This window comes from Mustela erminea, chromosome 1 (genome assembly GCF_009829155.1).
Source record: "Mustela erminea isolate mMusErm1 chromosome 1, mMusErm1.Pri, whole genome shotgun sequence".
NCBI lineage: Eukaryota > Metazoa > Chordata > Mammalia > Carnivora > Mustelidae > Mustela > Mustela erminea.
In genome coordinates, this window is record NC_045614.1 from 76,477,986 (window position 1) to 76,501,857 (window position 23,872).

Genomic DNA, 23,872 nt, shown 5'->3' on the forward strand with positions numbered 1-23,872 from the left:
AGGTGATATACTTAATATGGGGCTTGACACGCACCATGTGCTGTGTTATTATCACATTGTTATTACTATCCTATTCTGGTAACTACTCATTCAATAGAAACAAAGAAATTAAAAATCCATATGGTAGAATTTTTTTTTGGCAGAACATATTAAATTTTACTATCAAAATCTCAGTTGCATTTTTCCTAGGAAAAGTCATAAGGAAGAAATTATGAAAGAAATCTTTATGCTTCAAACTTTTTCAAAATGTTATTATAATAAGTTGTCCTGCCATAATTTATGTTCCTGTATTATTTTTCTTTCCTGTCACCCTTTCTTGTCACACAGCTTTAGCAGGACACAAGTAGGTATTGCCAATGCTTATATGTCTGCACAGTGAACTAAAGGAGATTTCTGGATACTTTTTCTTTTTAAAAGTCTATAGAAGTAACACAAAGTAGTTTAAAACATTTAAAGCATACAAAAGAGAAAGTAAAAATTACAGTCCAATGCCAACAACAACAATTTTTTTAAAAAACCCGAAACCTTTTCCATTCAAATCCAAATTCCCAGTAATCAAAATTAATATAATTAACTAAATGGCTGTGTTATTTCTATTTCATGCTCTGGAGACTGGTGCATTGGTAGTCCCTAAAGAACCACACTTTCTGGTATCCATGGCTTTGTGTAATTCCCTCCCACACTGATACTGAGCTTGGCCATGTGACTTGATTTAACCAAATGGAGAACAAAAGTTTGATGGGTACTTCCACATGGAGGTTTGTCCTCTTGGAATGCTGTCTCTTGAAAACCATCTGCCATGTAAGAAGTCCAACTACTATGGGACCACCATCCTTTGTGGAGAGCCATGTTAAGACAGAGTGGCCATGTGAGGCACACTGAGGCACCAAATGTGAGTGAAGCCTTTTAGAACTTCTAACCTAGACTGGTCACCAGCTGTCATAGCACATTTTTGGCTACCAGTCAATATCACAACTATATTCCCAGCCCACAGAATCATGAAAAATAATAAATTATGTTCTGTTAAACATATGTTCTGGAGTGGTTTGTTATACAGTATTAGATGACTTCAGTGAGTAGATATGCTATAATTTGTTTTTCTAGGTCTTTAAATAACTATATAGATTAGAACTGACTTTTGCTATTTTAAGAAAAGAAACAATCATTCTTTAATAGATGTGTATGTACACTCATGCTAGTATTTCTATAGGATAGACTTCCCTTGATGAGATTGCCAGGTCATAGAGTACAGGGATTTAAAATATTGATACTGTTGCATTGTCCTCTCATAAAAGCTGTATCAATTTACATTTTCACCAACATGAATCATATTGTCTATTTCTTTATATTATTGTTAATATTTTCTTATCAAGCTTCTAAACATTTGCAACTATATTTCACTGTTATTTTACTAAGCATTTTCTTATTACTGTCTAAATATGAGTTTAACATCTACTTTTATCTCTTCAGGCACAATTTTTAATTGGATTGCTTGCTTTGCTCAATTTTGATTTGTAAGAACCATTTAGGAATTAAAGATATTAGCCCTTCATATGGGCTAAGCATTCAAAATATTTTCTTCTAATCTGTTGATTCAAACTATGTATTTTGTTTATGGTATCTTGCAGTTTATAAAGGCAATGAAATTGTATGTTGTCAGGTCTCACAAGTTTTCCTTCATGTTTTCTACATTTCTTGGCAAGCTTTATAATTATCTTCCTTATAGTGAGATTATTATAAGTATTTACTATATTGTCTTCTATAACATAGAGAGCTAAAATAGATTTAAACTGATAGATTTATTTATCTGGAATTTGTTTTTGTGGGTGGTATGAAGTAATAATATAATATTTTTTACAAGTAGATAGCCAATTTTCTTAAAACTAGTTGTTGAATAGTTTTCCCTTTCCCTGCTGATTAAAAATGCCATTAGGTTGATGAGAAGATGCCAGTACAGGAGGACAGTAGGCTCACCTCTTCCCACAATACACATAGGTAACACCTGTATCAGAGTAAATAGCCCAGAAAACAACCAAAAGACTGGAAGAACAGACTCTCTGCAGCCAAATGTAGAGAAGAGGCCACATCAAAGAGAGAAGGAAGAGTGGAGATGTGGTCGGGAGCCAAACTGGCCATAAGACTATCCATGGGAAGGAAGGAAGTAGGGAGTTCAGAGGGGGAAGAGGAACAGACCCCATGCCAACTATCCCAGGAACAGGGAATCTGCACTGAGAAGATGAATTTCCATAGCTTTTGGTTTTGAAAACCAGAAGGGCTGAATTTCACGAGTTCTTACAATCAGTTGGGCTTAATACCTGGAACTTTAAAAATCAGCTGGCTTAGCTCTGGGAGAGCCAGACGGCAAAAGGAAACTGAGTCTCTGCCATTAAAGAGACAACATAACAAATAGCCCCACTGACATACAGCTTAAAAACAGTCGTTTGAAAGCTGGGGTACACAGGAGGGAGATTTGTTTACTAATCTCAGAGCAGGTACCAGAAGGGCAGAGATCTTTGGAAGACTACTCCAAAACAAAGGGTTGATGGGCACCATTTCCTTCCCATGTTCCCAAGTGTAGATATGCAGACATCTGCCAGAACCAGTAGAGCACCAACACTCCACCTACCTTGCTAATACTGTGCACTGCCTCAGGGCTTTTCTGTAGACTTAACCCTTCTGTCCTTGACTGGACAGGAATTTTCCTAGTCAGGTGCAGGCCTCCTCCCACAGTACACTGGCAAGGCGCTTACTGACACGATGTGTCTTACCTCCATGTTTTCTTGCAGACCATTCCCCTCCAACAAGCCCTTGCCAGGAACACATCCAAAGTAGTGCCACAAACATGCCAGTGTTCAAGCAACCCCAATAGGAAACATCACCACCTCTGAGTGTTTCCTGCCCTAGTGAGAATGGAAGTTAACCACATACCAGTTTGACTACAATCCCAGCAGTGGGCTTGGATCAAATATCTGGTGTATGGGCCCTGCCCACCAATGAAAGCTTTTCAAGGCACAACACAGGGAAAGCACCCTGTAATTTGGTTCTTCTGAATCTCTGGCAGGTACCTGGTCTGATTCAATTCAAGCTCGAGGTGGTCCCACACTGGCCCACTAACAACAGAGGGGCAAAACCCTGCCCATAATAGGCAGAGAGAGCTATTATGGATGACTGGACTGAAGGCAAATGTGATCAGCCACAACACTAGGGTGCTCAACACACATAGGAGACACCCCTGAAGTACCAGATTTTGGCAAACAGGGAACACTGAACTTCAGGGCACTATAGAACCTCTTCTTCATGAGGCTACTTGCTCAAGAATAGATGTAGCTGATTTTTCTAACATAGAAACAGATAGACAAAATGGAGATAGAGGAATATGTCTCAATGAAAGAATAGGACAATATCACAAAAAGAGAGCTAATGAGATAGAGATAAGTAATGTGCCTAATAGAAAATTTAAAGAAATGGTCATAAAGATACTCACTGGGCATGAGAAAAAAATGGAAGACCATAGTAAGACCCTCAATAAAGAGATAGAAAAACATAAAAAAGAATCAATCAGTTATGATGAACTCAATCATTGAAATTAAAAATACACTAGAAGGAATAATAATAGATTAGAGAAAGCAGAGGAACTGATCAGTAACCTGGATGACAGAGTAATGGAAAACAAACAAGCTGAAAAGGAGAGAGAGAAAAAAATAATTAAAAAAAATAGAATAAGGAAACTCAGTGACACCATCAAGCGTAATAACATTTTCATTATACGGATCCCAGAAGGAGAAGAGAGAGAGGGAAGGGTAGAAAATTCATTTGAGGAAACAATATCTGAAAGTGTCTCAAATCTGAAGAAGGAAATAGAAATCCAGATTCAGGATGCACTAAAAGCCCCCAGCAAAATCAATCCAAGGAGGTCCACACTGACACAGAGTAACTAAAATGGCAAAAAGTAGTAATAAAGAAAGAATTTTTAAAGCAGCAAGAGAAAAGAAAACAGTTACATAAAAGGGAAACCACATCAGGTTATCAACTGATTTTTTCAGCAGAAACTTTGCAGGCCTCAAGAAAGTGCCACGATATATTCAAAACACCTAAAGAAAAAAAGAAAAAAGAAAAAAGAAAACAAAACTCTGCAACCAAGTGTACTGAATGCTGAAAGATTATTTTTCAAAATGGAGACATAAAGAGTTTCCCAAACAAAAGTGAAAGGAATTCATGTCCCCTAAACCAGCCCTTTAAGGAATGTTAAAGGGCACTCTGAGTGGAAAGTAAGGACCATAAGCAGAAGTAAGAAAAGCAGGTGACACAAAAGCAGTAAAATTAAGCATACATATAAAAATCAGTCAGGATATTCACAAAATAAAAGGATGTCAAGATGACACCATGCACTTAAAACTTGGGGGTGGGGGGAAGGGAGAGGAGTAAAAATGTAGTGCTTTTAGAATAGGTTCAAATTTAAGAGACAGTCAACTTAATATAGACTGCTATATACATAAGATGTTATATATGAACTTAGTGGTAACCACAAATCAAAAACTGGTAACATATATGCAAAAAATAAAGAGAAAGGGATCAAGTATATTACTATAGAAAGGCAGAGAACTCTGAAAGAAGACTATAAGAGAAGAAAGGAACAGAGAAGAACTACAAAAACAACCATAAAACAAATAACAAAATGGCAATAAGTACAGAATTGTCAATAATTACTTTCAATATGAATGGACTAAATTGCTCAATCAAAACATAGGGTGATGGCATGGATTAAAACAAACAAACAAACAAACAAAAACAAAAGACCAAACTATATTCTGCCTATAAGAGACTCATTTTAGACTTAAAAACAGATGCGGATTGAAAATGAAGGGATGGAAAAAAAAAAAGAAAAGAAAATGAAGGGATGGGAAAGCATTTATCTTGCAAATGGAAGTGGAAAGAAAGCCAGGGTAGCAATACTTCTATGGGACAAAGTAGACTTTAAACAAAGACCATAACAAGCGATAAATAGAAGGACAATATATAATCATAAAGGGGACAATTGAACAAGACATAACAACTATATAAAGCAGTTAATAACAAGCATAAAGGAAGTAATTGATAAAAATATGATAATAGTAGGGGACTTAAACACTCCACTTTCATCAATGGACAGATCACTTAAACAGAACATGAACAAGGAAACAATGGCTTTGAATGATGCATTGGACTAGATGGAGTCAACAGATATATTCAGAACATTCTATCCTAAAACAGCAGAATATGCATTCTTCTTAAGTGCACATGGAACATTCTAAAATATATTACATATTAGACCATAAAATAAGTCTCAACAAATTAAAAAATTTGAAGTCATACCATGCATCTTTTCCAACAACAATGCTATAGAAAGCACAAGAAAATATCTGGGAAGAACACAAATTATATAGAGGTTAAATACCATGCTATGATATAATGAATGGGTCAATAATAAATCAAAGAGGAAATAAATCCATGGAGACAAATGGAAATGAAAAATAACTTCCAAAATCTTTGGAATGCAACAAAAGTTGTACCAGAAGGGAAGTTTATAGCAATACAGGCCTGCTAAAGAAGCAAGAAAAATCACAAAAAAACCAAACCCCAATCTTACATGTAAAGGAGTTAAAAAAGAACAAATAAAACCTAAAACCAGGAGAAGGAAGGAAACAATACAGATCAGAGCAGAAATAAATGAAATTGAAACTAAAAAACCCCAATAGAACAGATCAATGAAACCAGGAATCGGTTTCTTTCTTTCTTTCTTTTTTTTTTTTTAATTTCTAGTATAGTTAAAATACAGTATGGTATTAGTTTCAGGTGTACAATATAGTGATTCAACAATTCTATACATAACTCAGTGTTCATTGTGACAAGTATATTCAATCCCCTTCATCTGTTTCAACTATCCCCAACCCCACCATCCTTTTGGTAAACATCAGTTTGTTCTCTAAGAGCCTGTTTTTATTTTGTTTGTTTGTTATGTTTTGTTTCGTGTGTGTGTCTTTTTTCTTTGCTCATTTGTTTTGTATGTTAAATCCCACATATCAGTGAAATCATATATTTCTTTTTCTCTGACTGACTTATTTCCTCAGCATTATACTGCTGAGATCCATCCATCCATGTTGTTGAAAAGATCAACAAAATTGATTAACTTTTAGCCAGACTGATTAAAAAAAAAAAGACTCAAAAAGGACCAGATAAAAGTACTACTTAAAAGAGAGAACTACAGGCCATTATATCTGATGATTATAGATGCAAAAATGCTCAACAAAATATTAACAAGCCAAATGCAACAATATATTTTAAAAAATGACTCACCAGGATCAAGTGAGATTTATTCCTGGGATGCAAGAGTGGTTCAATAGTCACAAATCAATCAACGGGGTAAATTACTTCAACAAGAGAAAGATAAAAACCATATGATCATTTCAATAGATGCAGAACAAGCATTTAATAAAGTACAAGATCCATTATGATAAAAACTCTCAACAGTAGGTTTAGAAGGATTGTACTTCAGCATAATAAAAGCCATATATGAAAAATCCATGGCAAGCATCATACTCACTGGGGAAAAACTGAACTTGTCCCCTTAAACCAGGAACAAAACAAGGATGTCCACTCTCACCATTTTATTCAACATAGTACATAGTTCTAGCTGTAGCAATCAGAAAAGAAAAATAAATAAAAGACATCCAAATAAGTAAGGAAGAAGTAAAACTTTCACTATTTGCAGATGACATGTTACAATATATAGAAAACCCTAAATATTCCACCAACAAACTACTAGGAATGAATTTGGTAAGTTTGCAGGATATGAAATCAAAATACAGAAATCCATTGCATTTCTATACACTAATAATGAAATAGCAGAAAGACATTAAGAAAACAGTAATATTTATAATAATAAATACTAAAATAATAAAAAATAACAATAAATACCTAGGGATGAATGAATGAATAAATAATAAGATACTTAGGGATACTTAGTCAATTATGTGAATGACTTGTACTTTGAAAGCTACATTGAAAGGAAATTGAAGATGACACAAACTGAAAGATATTTCATGTTCATGGATTGTGAGAACAAATATTGTAAAAATGTCATTGCTACCCAAAGCAATTTATAGATTTAATGCAATTCCTATCATAATACCAACAGCATTTTTTTTAAATTTTATTTATTTATTTTACAAAGAGAGAGAGGTCACAAGTAGGCAGAGAGGCAGGCAGAGAGAGAGGGGGAAGCAGGCTCCCCGCTGAGCAGAGAGCCTGATGTGGGGCTCGGTCCCAGGACCCTGAGATCATGACCTGAGCTGAAGGCAGAGGCTTAACCCACTGAGCCACCAGGTGCCCCCACCAGCATTTTTTATAGAACTAGATAAAACAATACTAAAATTGGCATGGAACCACGAAAGATCATAAATAGCCAAAGCAGTCTTGAAAAAGAAAAACAAAACTAGAGGTATCACAATCCAGATTTCAAACAACAACAGCAACAACAATAAACAAACAATCCAGATTCCAAGTTATGCTATGAAGGTGTAGTAATCAAAACAGTATGGTACTGTCACAAAGACGCATGGAGGGGTGGCTGGGTGACCTAACTGGTTAAGTTTCTGACTCTTGATTTTGGCTCAGGTCATGATCTCAGAGTCGTAACGTTGAGCCCTGTGTCAAGGTCTACACTGAGGACAGAACCTACTTAAGATTCTCATTCTCTCTCTCCCTCTGCCCTCACTGACTCACACTCTGTTCTCTCTGTCTCTCTGTCTCTTTCTTTCAAAATAAAAAAAATAAATAAAATATTAAACACAAAATTGATATATGGATCAACATAACAGAATATGGAGCCCAGAAATGAACTCATGATTATATGGTCAGTTTAACTCTTTTTTTTTTTTTAATATTTTATTTATTCATTTATTTGTCAGAGAGAGAGAGAGAGAGAGCACAAGCAGGCAGAGTGGCAGGCAGAGGGAGAGAGAGAAGCAGGTTCCCCGCTGAGCAAGGAGCCCGATGCAGGACTTGACTCCAGGACCCTGGGATCATGACCCCAGCCGAAGGCAGACACTTAACCAACTGAGCCACCCAGATGTCCCCAATTTATTTTTGATAAAGGAAGCATGAATATGCAATAGGAAAAAGAGTCTCTTCAACAAATGGTGTTAGGAAAAGTGGACAGCAACATACAAAAGAATGAAATAGGACTCCTTTCTTTCACCATACACACAAGTAAACTCAAAATGGGTGAAAGACCTAAATGTGAGTCCTGAAACCATAAAAATCCTGGAAGAAAGCACAGGCAGCAATTTCTCTGACATTGGCCAGAGCAATATTTTTCTAGATATGTCTCCCGAGGCAAGAGAAACAAAAGTAAAATGAACTATTGGGTCTACATTAAAATGAAAAGCTACTGCACAGCAAAGGAAACAATCCACAAAACTAAAAGATAAACTGCTGAATGGGAGAAGATATTTGCGAATGACATATCTGATAAAGAATTAGTATCCAAAATATATGAAGTTACACAATTCAACACCAAAAACCCAAAATCCAGTTAGAAATGGGCAGTAGACATGAACAGATATTTCTTTAAAGAAGACATCCAGATGGCCAACAGGTGTATGAGAAGATGCTCTTCATCACTCATCATCAGGCAAATGCAAATCAAAAGCATAACGAGGTATCGCCTCACCCCTGTCAGAATGGCTAAACTCAAAAACATAAGAAACAACAATGTTGGTGAGGATGTGGAGAAAAAGAGACCCTTGTGCACTGTTGGTGGGGATGCAAATTGGTGCGGCCACTTTAAAATACAGTATGGAAGGGCCACCTGGGTTGCTCAGTGGGTTAAAGCCTCTGCCTTTGGCTCAGGTCATGATCCCAGGTCCTGGGATCAAGCCCCGCATCCGGCTCTCTGTTCAGCAGGGAGCCTGCTTCTCCCTCTCTCTCTGCCTGCCTCTCTGCCTACTTGGGATCTCTCTCTCTGTGTCAAATAAGTAAATAAAATCTAAAAAAAGAAAACCAGTATGGAAGTTCCTCAAAGAATTAAAAATAAAATTGCCATATGATCCAATAGTTCTACTACTGGGTATTTAAAAAAAAGAATATGAAAACACTAATTTGAAAAGATGTATGCATTCCTAAGTTTTTACAGCATTATTTACAATAGCCCACATATGAAAGCAACCCAAATCTCCAAGGATGGATGAACAGATAAAGAAGAAGAGGTATATATATATTAGCATATATAATACATTCCATATAACATATATCTATAACAGAATATTATTTAATCATCAAAAAGATTGAAATCTTGCCATGTGCAACAACATGGATGGATCTCGAGGGTGTAATGCTAAGTGAACTAAGTCAGTCAAAGACAACTACTATATCCACATGATTTCACTCATATGTGGAATTTAAGTTACAAAACAAATGAACAAAGGAAAAAAGAGACAAACCAAAAAATAGCTCTTAACTATAGAGAACAAACTGCTGTTAGCCATCAGTGATGAGAGGTGGGGAGTTTGGGAGAAATAGGTAAGGAGACTAAGAGGACACATCACAATGAATACTAGGACACGTACAGAATTGTTGAATCACTATATTGTACAAAACACTGTATGTTACTTAGACTGGCATTAAAATTTTAAAAGTGTGAAGAAAAATGTAAAAAAATAAAAATGACATTTCTTGAATGTAACCTGGGTTTGTTTCTGGACACTATTTTGCCCCCCCCGCTTTTTTTGCTATTTACAGTAGCAAGATTCTTAAATCATCCTGAGTTTTTCTTAATAGCATAGCGAAGTTAACAAACTATTCAGCCCACTCCAAAATTTGAAAGGAGGAATTCTATTTGTTAAAGAGTCAGTTTACTAACTTACTAACTTACTAGTGCACACTTAGAATTTTGTAAAAAGGACACTATATTTCATTTAGAACCACAAGATGCTATAAAACAGCAATTAATATCTAAAGTCAATAGTAAATAGAAAAATTAACCTGAGAAAGAATCTTTGTGATGCCACATAAGATTGTCTTAAATTTTATATGATGACAATCCCAATTCCTTGTCTGCCTTCTTTCCTATTCCTCCAGCGATTCAAAAGGTAGTAAGTACCGCATAGAACTGGAAGGAAAAAAAAATCTGTTGAGAAGATTAAAGCTGGTTGGGCAGGAAGGATGCCCAGAACTTGTTATCCAAATTCAAAATAACTGTCCAGAATAACTTTAAAATAATGGCATCAGAGAGACAGTGGAGGCCTCTTTTATATTTTTCAGGAGTAACAGAAGATTGTTGCTTTTCCCATTCACAGTTAACGGTGTTCAGCATTAAACAAATAAAATCCATTCGTCTCTCATGTAAAGGAAATGCTCAAACTCTTACCAGGTTTTAGGCAGCTCCATCCGTTGCACAGTCTGCTTGAATTTTTCAGTTCGGATGGTTTTATTAGGTTCATGTAACTATACTACTTGAGTTTTTTTTGACTCTCCTTGATAAAATGGTGTGCTAAAATCAAGTTTCCTAGCGTGACAGTAAAGTGTTAAACGAGTGTCTCTACGCAGATATTGATCTTAGGCAACCTGTAAAAATGGTGAGTGGTTTGAAGCCTGGATTTGCAGTGGCCTCCACTAATTCTACCCTTGAATTTGTGGGCATACTTTTAAGAGTTGTTGACCAAAAAATGCATCTTTAGTCTTAAAATAATTCAAAACTAAATGGACTTGAGTATTAACATTTTAAAAACTTGACATTAACTGTGACTCTCCTCTCTCTTTATAATTGATTTTGGCATTTTCTCTTTATTGTTTAAAAAAAATCTATTTTCTCCTTAGTACAAAAATGCAGTTTGAAAACTACAAACATGAGGGAAAAAAAAGAAAAACAACCAAATGATTCATAGTCTGCTATAAAAAGTGAAGTGCTGTTAAGTAATTTACTCTATGATCTTGGAGTCACATAATTAAAAAAAAAATGTGTACTCGCTAGGAATAAATTGTAACATGTTTCCATTTTTTCCCACCAGTCTTTCTTTGTGAAATGCTAACACAAAAAATACTATACCACATCTGCTGCCTCTGTTCCCCACCCTCAGAGATAGGCACGTTTGCATTTTTTCTGTGACTTAGGGCAGTTCAAATGGCATCTTCATTTCACTGATTATTCAAATAATTACATCTATATATATACCAAGCCTCCCCTTCGTCTTTTTAAAATGCCGTTTGTAAATTTATATTTTGTGTTTTACTTACCTACCTATCTTCCCTATTACATATAACCTTCTTGAGGAGAAGGAATTAGTCAAGATTCATTTCCTTGTAAAGGATAAAGTCACAGCTTAAGTAAAACAAGATAATTTCTTTTTAATAAGATAGATTCTCAGAACACTGAGAAATCTGACAGGCTTCAGGCATGGCTGGATCCAGAGGCTCAGTCCCTTTCTCTTATTCTCAGTACTGCTCATCTCAATTTGGCCTCATCCTTCTTACAGACATTTTTTTTCAAACACCATTTACTGAACAATTCATTTTGAAAGGTACTTCTTTCTTGATAAATATGGCAGAAAAGTCCCAAATAAGACTCTTATCTTAGATAATTATTCCATCCTGAACCCATGATGCTACCAGAAGAAAGGAACTTGTTGATTGGCAGGCCTGGGCCATGTGCACCATCTTGTGGCTGAGTACACACAACAGAAGAAATCAGAAAGGGATGCAAGGAATCCAAAGATAAATGCTAGTGATGGGATCCTTGATTTACTTTTGGTCACTCCATGCTCTTAGATGGTACCTGGGATGTATTTGGTAAGTATTCAATAAATATTTGTTGAATGAAATGACCATATCATTAATTACTTTCTACCCAATAGTGGGTGAAGAGGGGGCATTAATGTTGAGCTCTTTGAGACCTATTAACATGATTAAGAAGACTAGCTTTGCTGTTTAGAATTGTTCCCTAAAAGAGTTTCATTAAACTTATTTTACATTAAGGCAAAGAAAACGTAAGGGGAATACACACCTGTCTATAGAGAAAAGTAGAGAGAGAAAGAGGTACTTACCAGGGACTTTAAAAAAAAAAAATGGATAGCTTCTATTTGCCCCTCCTGATTTCCCATTCACCTGTTCTTTTTCTGGGGAGGCTGATCTGTAGGATGGCATCACCAGCTTCCCTTACCCTTTGGCTTCAGTGGGGCTTAGCTAACGGGAGGCATCTGCAGAAAATCAGAGGGCAGGAAGTGAGAAGGGTTGGGTGTTTGTTCCTCTAACTTCTGCATTGCCAGGTCATTGTGGGCTGGCTACAGGCCTCTTCAAAAAGCCGTAGTTCATTTCATATAGCTCTCTAGATGTTGATAATGATTTCTTCTTTTTGCTGCTTCAAGCTGAGGGGTGGTAATGGCTACCAACACCGCACCATGTTGATTTTTCTAAAACCCTTTCACACTTCCATAAAAATAGTCCACTTACTGAACTCTCCTTAAATTAGCCAGTTAGAGTATGCTCTATGTTTCCTGTTGGGTCATTAATATTTGCCTAACCAAAATGGAATACAAACAAACAAACAAACAACAAACAAAGTCTACAATCTGGTAACCTTCAAATTTTTACTTTATGGGGTAGAGTGGGGAAGAAGACAGATCAGTTCTTGACAACCCTCAGTCTTCATTTTTTGCAGCGCTTACCCCATTAAAAGTGTCCTTGATGGTCATTCTCATGGAATTTTATTGGTATGAATACCTCTTGTTTTTCTTTTTGAGGAGTAACACTATTCCAGGCCTAATAGCCAGCTGGTATTCATGAATTTTAATCTTCTGACAGCTAGAGTTTTACTTCTAGAGACAAGGCTGGCGTACATCCTTTGGCCCTCTACTCAGACACAGGTTTTTAACTAATGATTTAAAGAAAAGAGCAGGCAGAAAAAAATTATTTCATTAATCACCACTGCATTAAAACCAAAGGACCTAGCTGGACAATCCCACCTGTGTGTAACTCAAGTGACAAAGCCTGCTCAGAGTTTGAAAAAAGCATTGTTGCTCTCTTCCCAATTAAAGCAAAATTAATATTAAGATATTTCAAATGGATTTCTGCAAGCATTGTTATACGCTAAGGAGATTCATCATGTTCTTTGGTTTTAAAGTGAATTACTTTTGCAATGAAGGTAAAATGTATTATTCTCTTTTCACTGTGACATTTACTCCCAGCCTGTTTATACCAATGCAGCTGCTGTGTAAGTCAGTGCTTTCTCTTTTTCTTTCTTTTTTCTTTCTCTTTTCATTTTAAAGGCATATATGCGAATCATCTGACCCAGGTTGTACACGAGCTATACAGCATATGGTTGGGGTAAAGAACATCGTATCTTTTGTTCAACAGTTTTTGTATTTCTTTCCAGTCTTTTGCTTCCCTGGTCCTCAAATAAGGCTAATTACAAAGAAAAAAAAAAAGGTGGGACTGGTGGAGAGGGAGCCTTTAAAACCATTCCTTTTGCAGCATGGAACAAAAGAGAGTACCAAGGGCATGGCTAGGCCTCAACAAAAAAGAAAAGAGAAAAATCACCTAATGAGGATGTCGAGATAAGTGCTTGTGAAGAAAACTGGCAAAAAAAGAGCTTTTAGTCTAAAATCCATAAATAAGTGTGCATCAGATGGGTACTAGAACATTTTTAACAAGATAGGCCATGAAAACTATATCCTTCTATGCAAGAGCCTCAAAAATAATCTCCTTTCTTTATAAGATATTTTTCTTTCAAAAATTAATTTAAAAAGAAATACTTGAGAATTAAGATGTTTTATTCATGTCTCTGAATCCATTATAGAGCGGATACCATATAAAGAGTTGTTTTTGAGACATAATTACTGATGCTGCTGGCTTCTTAGGGGTCAAAGGGTTTGCATGAGTGTATGAAGAAGTTGTTCATGGAGAAGGGCCGAGTACAGGAGATTTTGACCTTGGAGCCTTCTGTTGCATTTTTATTTTTAAAATAGGAGAATAGCAGATCTAGTTGAAGTCTGTTAATTCTATGTAGCTCTTCTTCCTGTCTATCCTGATAACGCCAGAGCCTTACCCTTCGTGCTAAAGCAACAGAGATCAGGAGTTTAAGACTAAATTAATTACAAAAATACCAAAGAGCCACAGATTTTTAGAGTTGGAAGGACCTTAAATTACCTACCTTTATAAAATGTAAGGGTGGCAAAAAAGAAGTCCAAGGAGAAAGAACTCTTACGACCTTAAGAAGGATTTAATTTTGCTGTGTATTGACCTGAATGTATCTACCTGTAGTTTATGTAAAGAAGAATATAGGAGTGTATGTCATGGTAACCTTGAGACAGTGCTCTACTAGATGGAAGACTTAGTTGGTTGATCTAAAGATTTCCTTTCCCTTTTTTTTTTTTTTTCACTTTGCCACTTGGTAAGGTAAATACACACATTGTATGCATGCGAAAGTGTACTTCTTTTTTTTTTCTCACTAATCATCTCTCACTTTAATATGATGAAAAAATTTATAATCAATTTTGTTTTATCTTTTCTAGTTTTCATGATTTTAATACAGAAATATGTTTATCTTTTATTTTGTATCTTATTATAAATAAAGACTTTGTATTCTTCCATGGGGTTTATTAACTTCAAAGTCTTAAACTCTTTTCCCGCTGTTGAACATGAGAGACTGTCTTTATTTTCTCAATATTATAACCATTGTTCCTCTGTTACTCGGGACCCAACAATGGCTCCACACTGCACTCAGGAAAAGCCCAACATGAGTCCTGCTTATTCTCTCAATGTAAATGCTGATCTTCATTGCCCTCCTCTGCATTTTCTTTTTCTATAGCACCAATAACGTTCTCATATATTATAAAATATCCTTATTGCATTCACATTTATTATCTGATTATCCTGGTAGCCATACATAGATCTTCACCTTTTTCACTCCCTAGTGTTCTCAAAGCACCTACAATAGTCTCATACATGTGCCACAGTAGGCTTCCCATAAACATTTGCTATACTGCATTGGGTTCTAGACAAGAAAAGCTCTAAACCCTTTTCTTTGTTGTATTGTTTTTTCAGGGTAAATCCTTTGATACTCTGAAAAGCCTAGCATAAGAGGCAGTTTGGTCATAGAGTATGAAAATTTTCATGATTTTTTCATAAAAGTTTCCAGATTATCCTGTAAAATAATCAACTTTGTTTTTATTACAACCAGAAATATGTCAACGTACGTATTTTTCCATAGTCTAACTAGCTTTAGATTAAAATGTAAATGTTTTAACTAGTACACTGGGAGCAAAAACAGAGCTAATTCTTTGTTTTAATATGATTTTTTTCCAATAAACATTGTTTAGTATCTTTATATTTAATCAGTTGATATATAATTTCAATATATGTGCTGTTGTATATTATCTAAGTCTACTCACTCCTGGGGCTCATTATATTTTGGCATTTTGGTGAGATTCCTAGTTGTGCATACCAGTTCTATGTTATATTCACGAACCTATTTTGTTGGCCTAATATTTTCTTATGTCTTGATAGTAATGCAGATTTTCATTTATGGAAATATTGAAAATGTTGCATATTTTTACTGCTTACATTTCTCTACTATTTAAATTATGTGGAAATCAACAATTTCCTATAGCTAGGATGCATTCATATTTGAAACTTATTTTTAGATCTTTTTTTCATAAAAGGTGACCTGCAGACCAGCAGCAATCTATTGAATGGGAATTTACATTTTCATAAGATCCTTAGTTGAGCATGCACATTAAAGATTGAGAAGCATTGTTTTAGGTAGCCTCTCTTATCTCCTGAAATTCAGAGAGAAGTTTGCTGTATCAGAACCAGTGATGGGTCAGATATACAGCTATTACCTGCTTTAGGTTGTTCTTCCAGACAATGCAGCAATCTTTTCTAGATTGTTGGGTCCCAAGTAATTTTCTAGAATTATTTAGAGTAAGTTTCTAGAATAATCTAGAATTTTCTAGATTGGTCAATCAAGCACCCTGGTTTTGAGGTCAGACAGACTTGGGTTCAAATGATGCTCCATTATTTATTTACTGTATTGGCCAAATCACTTAACTGCTCTATGCTCACTTGTCTCACTTGTAAAATACAGAAAAAATAGTGCCCATCTGAGAAGTTAATCATGAGAATCAAATGAGAAGATATTTGCCAACTGATTATACACTCTCTGGTGTATGGTAAGCATCAATAAATGGTAGCCATCATTATAATTCTGATCTCATTGCAACCCTGAAAACATATACTGCCCTAAACAGTGGTTCCCAATCTTCTCAAACTCAATGTTGCAAAGATTTTGTGAGTCTCCTGATATTCAGAGATTTAGACAAACCTCTACCTAGAAATTTATTTAAAAAAAAAAGGGGAAATATTTTATAACAGAACAGCTATGGAAGTTCAGACATGATTATACAATGAAACATTAAAAAGTATTCATGTGTTCACTTAAAATTAGAATCCACACAAACGGGAGAGCTCAAACGCTATCTAAAACTGGCAGTTCAAATATTGGAACCAGGACTATAATTATGAACACAATTTTTTAAAATGGTTAGTATCTCTTTGTCAAATTGTGAACAAGAGAAAGGATAATCTTCCATGGATTTGTATGGTACATACATTTCTAGAAAAGTCAGTGAGCCTAAAAATGGTGCAAAATATAATTTATGTTAATATATAAAATAGAGTTATGTCCTGGGGTCAGATAATGAAGGTAGCTTATCTTCATGAAGATCTGGTGGGATGCTAACCCGTGCCCACTGCTGGACAATTCTTCATTACATGGGACTTTTCTGTATATCACTAAGTTCCAGTAATGCCTTCCAATAATTGAGACAACAAACATGCCCTCACAAATTTCTAAAAGACCTTCAAGGAACACTATTGCTCCTGCTGGGACACATTGCCTCATTAAATTCAGTGTTCTTTTCTAAATACGGTATCTTTTTGTCTCCCATCATTGAGGCTGACAACTAACATAACCTGTATACTATGATATAAGAGGGATCCAAGAAATAATTACCACTCTTGTAATTTTAGGTAAAAACAGAACTATGACATGATATAGTTATACCCAAACCTAGAAGTAAATGCCTTCAGACCAAGTGACCAACAATGGAGGGATTAAAACTTTCTCTCTCTCCTTGACTCTGGGGATACCTTCAGGTACAATTTAGGACATTTTAAGTGATACTGTGACACTACAAATTGTAATTGATGTTCAGGGAACAGACTTCAGCTTTTTATCGCCCCCGAGGTATGTGATCTTACATTGATACGAACTTTGCTGAATCTGATTCCTTAATTAGAACCCAGAGTTCCTGTGATAGTTGGAAACTTTTGGGTTTTCTCCCTGAAAAACTTACTGACCTACACAATTTAATGATGAAAAGTTCAAGACTGCAAAATGCATTTTTTATGGTTGCTGTTTACATATAATTGAACACCATGACAAATGTTCATCAAGCGAATTTCCAACACAGATTATTTGCTCATTATTTTATTTATTTATTTATTTATTTATTCATCCTTTAAGATTATAGTAGAAAATTCAAGAAGGAAAAGTTTGAGGAAACAACTGAATGATCTAATAAAAGTGGTAAAATAAAGTTACTCTAAAAAATCAACCAAATGAACAAAAATAATAGCTCTGTTATTTATTGTATTAACCTCTGTTTTGCACATATCTGTCCTTTTCTAATTTTGGTGTGAACACATTTATGAGTTATGTTCAGAGGGTTTACTGCATCTTGATAAAATTCCGCAGTGAGCCCTTTTGTGACAGAAATCGTGGGCTTACATGTCCTCTTGGACAACCTTGTTTTTTCAGAACTTAGATCTCACTCAAATATTAATGCGCTAACTGTTCATGGTAGCTCACCTTTACGAGGAAGCGTGGCAGAATGGTCAGCTTTCTGACTAAATTTTATGATTTAATAGCATAGAATTGTTGCAACAAAGGGATTTCTAGTCATAGACACTGTTCCTCAGCATTCCTGCATTGGGTGTGGTCACATGATTGAGAACTGGCCAATGAAATGTGGATGGAAGTGAGGTATACCCTAGCTTGCCCTGACCCATTAAGTCCTTGGAGCATTGTTCATGCTCTTAAGCCTCATCTGCTAATTTAGTACTTTTATGGGAGCCATGTATAAAAGACTGCAGACTCCACCACCCAGGTTCCTGAATCATTAGGTGGAACAGATTGTCCCCTTCCTCTTCCCACACATTGGAATTTACAGGAGCCAGAAATACAAATTCATAGTTTTAAAGCAATGGAATCTGGAGTTTTATTTGTTACAGGATCTAGAATTACCTTAAGAAGTTCACTACTGTACATACGAATCCTCGAAGAATTTCTGGCACATAGTAGGCCTTCAATGAACCAATGAAAACATGCTGCCTATAGAAGAGCAAAGAAAAATGCCATATAAGCAGAATTCCTTGGTCTTCTAGGGAAGACCTTGGTCAAACAGACCAAATCAGAAATTATCTTAAAGGAAGAATAAGAAAGAATGTGAAGCAGATAATGCCACCAGTTTGTGTAATCCCATGGAGTCAGTATTTTCTTATGTGACTTTAGAGATCAGGAGAGCATCTGATAGGAATTTTAAGTTATTGTGGAGCCATACAAATAATAGCTGTATCAGAGACACTAGTGCAGTTTCATAGAAAAGCTATCATGTAAATTAGTATGAAAATTAAAAAAAAAAAGTCATGTCATCTCTGTGAGATTACTCTGGGCAACCAACTGCCACATGTAAGAAACAGTGCAATACTTTTGCCCCTATGTCTAGTTGAGGAAAAACAACCCCGCATGACCATTTAAGTGTACTTATACACCATTATTTATGGAGCGCTTCCTCTGTCAATATCCATGATTACGACAAAATCCTTCATGAGAGATTATAGAGTTCCATTCAGCCTGATCAAAGGTGGGTTTATTTGATTATGCCAACAGTTGCATGTACATTTTCTTATTTAAGCTTTTACATATTATCATTCCCAGCTGACATGTGGGATAATGGAGACCCAAAGTTGTTGATGAATTAATTTGCCCATGGGCACACAGCTGTGTGCCCCTGCCATGCTTTTCGTTCTCTACCCATCACCTCCTAATATCCCCAGGTCTCATACTTCCACTGTGGCTTCCAGCATCACCCACCAGATCACCACACAACCTCTAGTTTAACATCACAACCAAACTCAGATAATTAATTCAGGCACAGCACACCTGGGTTTGGAATCATTTCCTTTGGATACTTGCTTTTTGAGGTCACTCAAACTGCAAAGAGCCCCTGTTGTGATTGCTATTTCCTAGTAATCAATCGTTTTCCTTTAGGCATGCCTCCGTACCTGGTGACACTACTACTTAGTTTTTTTTACCCTTATATCTGGAGGTTCACCACACATTGCCAAATGTTCATTCTGTAGCTCTAGCTGTGTTCCCTAGAGGTGTCTTCCCAGTGCGGCCCCAATCACAAATCCCTCGTGCTCTATCTTCTAAAAAACAATCTTTCCTACCAGGGGTCATCAATCTTTTTTTCTGTAAAGGGACAGATAGTAAATATTTTAGGTTGAGTTGTCCACACAGTGTGTCACAGTTCCTTGACTCTGTCCTTGTGGTGCAAAAGAGGCTACAAACAATTTAAGTGAGTGGGTGTGGCTGCATTCCAATAAAACTTGACGAAAATGGTCTGTGGGTTAGACTTGGCCCATGGGCTGCATGTTACCAGTCCTTATTTTATACATATATCATTTTCTATGATTAGATTTCATATTTCCCATGACATTTATTTGTTTTGCAATTTTCCTATTTTGGAGTCTTGATACGAATATCTAAAGAAAAGCAGATACATACTCTGTTGGGTTATTTTAGGATTGTTAGAGTTCATGCATACTCTGTTTGAAAAAAAAATATGCAAGGAAATTTTGGATTAAAGACATGTTTCCTAATAAAAAAGAAAGATGATTTCTGACAAGAGGTAGAGAATGCACTAATGTGAGAAAATACAAAATTAATATTCGTTAACTTATAATGGATAACTGATATTGCATAAAATGAAGGTATGAGAGATTTACTGCCTTTATTTATTCACTGAAAATGTTAGTTTTATCTCTTTGCTCTAGGCCCTGGGATTACAATGTGAAAAAAACAAATGTTGTCCCTGCTATACAGAATTTATGGCTTAACTCAGGAGATACATGTTTGACAAATAATTATCACAAAAGGTGAAGAATATATGGACCTGGTAAGTACAGGATGAAAACAGGAGCTTGGCTGGAAAGAAGGACCTGGAAGGGGTATAGGATTCGAGGAAAGTGATGTTAATGGAAGGAGACTGACAAATGGCTTTGGAATTTGAAGATGGAAGTTGAATGTGTATCCCCAAGACTTTGAAAGGCTAATGGCAGACTCTGAGATAGGACCATCAAAGGATTGGGAGGATTGTTTTGTTTTGTTTTGTTTTTCACAAATGTCTTTTTAATGACCTTTCAGATTAATGGGGGGGGGGTGTAAGCAAAGGATGGAAGCAACAGGTTTAAGTAGGTAGCAACTCTAAATGAGGAGTATGGTTGTGTTAAGGAAACAGTAAGTGACTCATTTGCCTGGGGCTTGGAATGAAGGAGAGAAAGAGGCTGCAGCTAGGGTGGGACCCAAAGGTTAGAGCCAGATGGTGGGAGGCTTTGAAGGCCAGGGTAAGGAACTGGGTTGACTCGAACAGACTGGGCATGACCTGAGTGGCAAGAGCAGGGTCTGTGCCAGGCAAGTTTCAGGAAAATGAGAGGAATTAGAGAAGAAAGTTCTGGAGGCAAGGAAAATAGGTAAGAAAGTCTATGGCTAGTGCGGGTCACACAGGACTGGGAGAGGAACAGGGTTATGTTGTCTTGGGAACTTGCTTCCCTCCTGCATAGACTCCTTTGAGTTAAATGCAGCGTCTGTTTGGCTGCCCGTGGCACAATGTTTTACTGGATGAAGAACAGCACTGTATTCACTGGCTGCTGACAATGTCTCTCCTTTGCTCTGCTATGTTTTAATTATGTTTGACATTCATCACACACTATTATCCAGTGGAAGCAAATTGAAGAAATGCAGCTTCATTTGAAGTCAAACCAAAGTGAGGACACATGTAATTATACAGTAATATATTATTACTTGGAAACTGTTAGATTTTTAGGTTTAATATACCTGTGGCTTCCCAACTACCACCCCACTCCCATATCTTGCCTTGATTGCATTGTAAAAAAGCCTCCGCCCACAGTTTAATTACCAACATCCAGAACAAAGAATCGCAAAACATTAGGAATCAGGAGAAAGCAGTACTTTTTGTTATGGAAAATTTCAAACACAGAGGTCAGTATAATAAACTCCATGAACCCAACATTTAGTTTCTTAATAATCATCACTTGGCCCAAATTGTTTCATTTTTAACCCCGCCTACTTTACCCACAACCTGGATTATTTTAAAACAAATCTCAAGCATCCTTTTATTTGGGCTACACATACTTCAAAATGTTTTTTAAAAGTTACCTTTTTTTTTCTTTTAAAGCAAAGACTACTACCATTATAATGCCTAAAATAAAAATAATGATAACTTTTCAATACCATTAAATATCTAGTCATGGTTTAAATTTCTCCAGTTGTCTTCAAATTTTTATTTGATAGTGGTTTTTCTCTGTTGTTGTCCAAATGATATAGGAAGAAGAGCTTCGTGTGGAGTAGGTTGATCTATCTCTTGTGTTTCATTTATTTATAGATTTTTTTACTGTTCCCCCCCCCCCCCCCGCTTGCTATTTATGTATTAAAGAAAACAGGTCATTTGTCATGTCAAATTTCCCACTTTATGGATTTACTGATTAGTCATGAATAACATGTTACTCTAGACCTGGCTTTTCAGTAAACTGATAATTAATTAGAACTAGAAGCTTGATCAGATTTGGTTTTATCTTCTTTTGCAAGAATATTTATGGGTGGTCTCCAGTTCAATTGTGTTAAATTAGGAGGCATTTAATGTTTGGTTTTCTCTCTTTTTGGTGATGTTGAAAGAGAGGAATGGATTCAAGTGATGTCAACCTGGTCAAATTATTATAAAGTTCTTTATTTTAATTATTTTTATTTTAAAGCAAAAGTTTATAAAAGAGAAATAGGAGACATGCTTGAGTTTTAAAAATATCTTGCCTTATAAGGAAACTTGTAGATTTAAAAGGTTGATGTGCTTCAATACATTGAAATAATATTTTTTGAAATCACAGATTATTTCATCTTTGTCCAAAAGAAAACCTTTCAAGTTGGCTTCTTCTTTCAACTTTTCTGCAGTATCCTGGATAGATTCCTTGCTTTCCGGCATGACAAGAGGCTGATTTCGTACTTTCTGGAATCAGCTACTTTTCTAATAACCCCTGTATCCTTTTAGTGAGAAATGGTGTTTAGGCCTTTTCAAAAGACAGAACTAAGAAATCTTTTTTTCGAGAAAAAAACAAATCATGAATTCATACTTCTATTTCCAACATAAATTTATAATTTTTATTTATTTGATTTTATACTTGTAACTCCTTTCTTGGGTGATGTAAATCTCAGTTTCTAATGAAAATATAGTTTTTCTTTGTTTGATCCTAATATACAATTTCAAAATAACCATACCACTAGTAATACTAATAATATGACTATTAAACATACCTTAAAAAAAATAAACATAGATTAATTTCCTTGCAGTTCTTTTTGCTTTTATGATATATCACACTAAGCTGTATAATTGAATTTATAATCTATAATTAATATATATAAAGTAAAGTTTTATATATATGTATATAATTAAAGTCATCAAAATAGTTTTTGGCTGGGTGGTTAAGTCTACAACTATATTTATTTCATTTGTTTTTATTTTTATTTTTATTTTTATTTTTTTAAAGATTTTTATTTATTTATTTGACAGAGAGAGATCACAAGTAGGCATAGAGGCAGGCAGAGAGAGAGAGAGGAGGAAGCAGGCTCCCTGCTGAGCAGAGAGCCCGATGCGGGACTCGATCCCAGGACCCTGAGATCATGACCTGAGCTGAAGGCAGCGGCTTAACCCACTGAGCCACCCAGGCGCCCTCATTTGTTTTTATTTTTTAGGGATTTTTTAAATCCCTCAAAGCTGCTGGTGAGAATCTTGATATGAGTTTCCCCCCTATGAACCAGGAATGCTGCAGCCGTCTGAGGGCAGGGAGAGATGGATGTCTCAGCAGACACTGGGAGAGTGAGCTAATTCACGTTTCCTCCACATACTTTGCTCTATGCAGGCCCTCAGTGGACTTGCGGCTGCCCACCCACGTTGGGGAGGGCCATCTGCTTTACTCAGTTCATGAATTCAAATGCTAATCTCTTCAGAGATTATCCTCACAGACACACTCAGAAATCAGGTTTTACCAGCTATCTGGGTCTCTCTAAGCCTACACATAAAATTAACTATCACATTTAGGTTAATTTGGTTTTTTATTATGTAAAACATTTACATGTGCCCAAAGACAAAAACTATAAAACTAATGGATTCAGAGAAGCATAGCTTCCATCTCTTTGATCTTTACCTTGTTCCCTCCTGATCATTACAGATAACCACTTATATTTATTTTTAGCTTATTCTTTCACTACAAATAAAACTTTTTAATTCCTTTTTTAATACACTTTTATATTCCTTTCTTTAAAAAGATGGACTTTTATACTCCTTTTTTTCTTAAAAAATATCACACATACTTTAATATTCCTTTTTTAAAAATGATAGATAGTACATATGCATACTATGCTGAAGAGGACAGTGTTTAGCAGGCTATAGAAGAAAGTTCTATATAGGGGCATCTGGGTGGTTCAGTT

At 35.7% G+C, this 23,872-nt stretch overlaps 1 long non-coding RNA gene across 1 annotated transcript; it reads right to left on the reverse strand.

Moving 5' to 3' along the window:
- Nucleotides 1–4,885: 4,885 nt before the first annotated feature.
- Nucleotides 4,886–22,710, reverse strand: LOC116578933. Its single transcript, XR_004281099.1, has 3 exons — nucleotides 22,696–22,710; nucleotides 19,195–19,204; nucleotides 4,886–4,952 (listed from the first exon to the last, which is right to left on the reverse strand). It is a non-coding gene; the product is annotated as an uncharacterized LOC116578933 (long non-coding RNA).
- Between the last annotated feature and the right edge of the window lie 1,162 nt (nucleotides 22,711–23,872).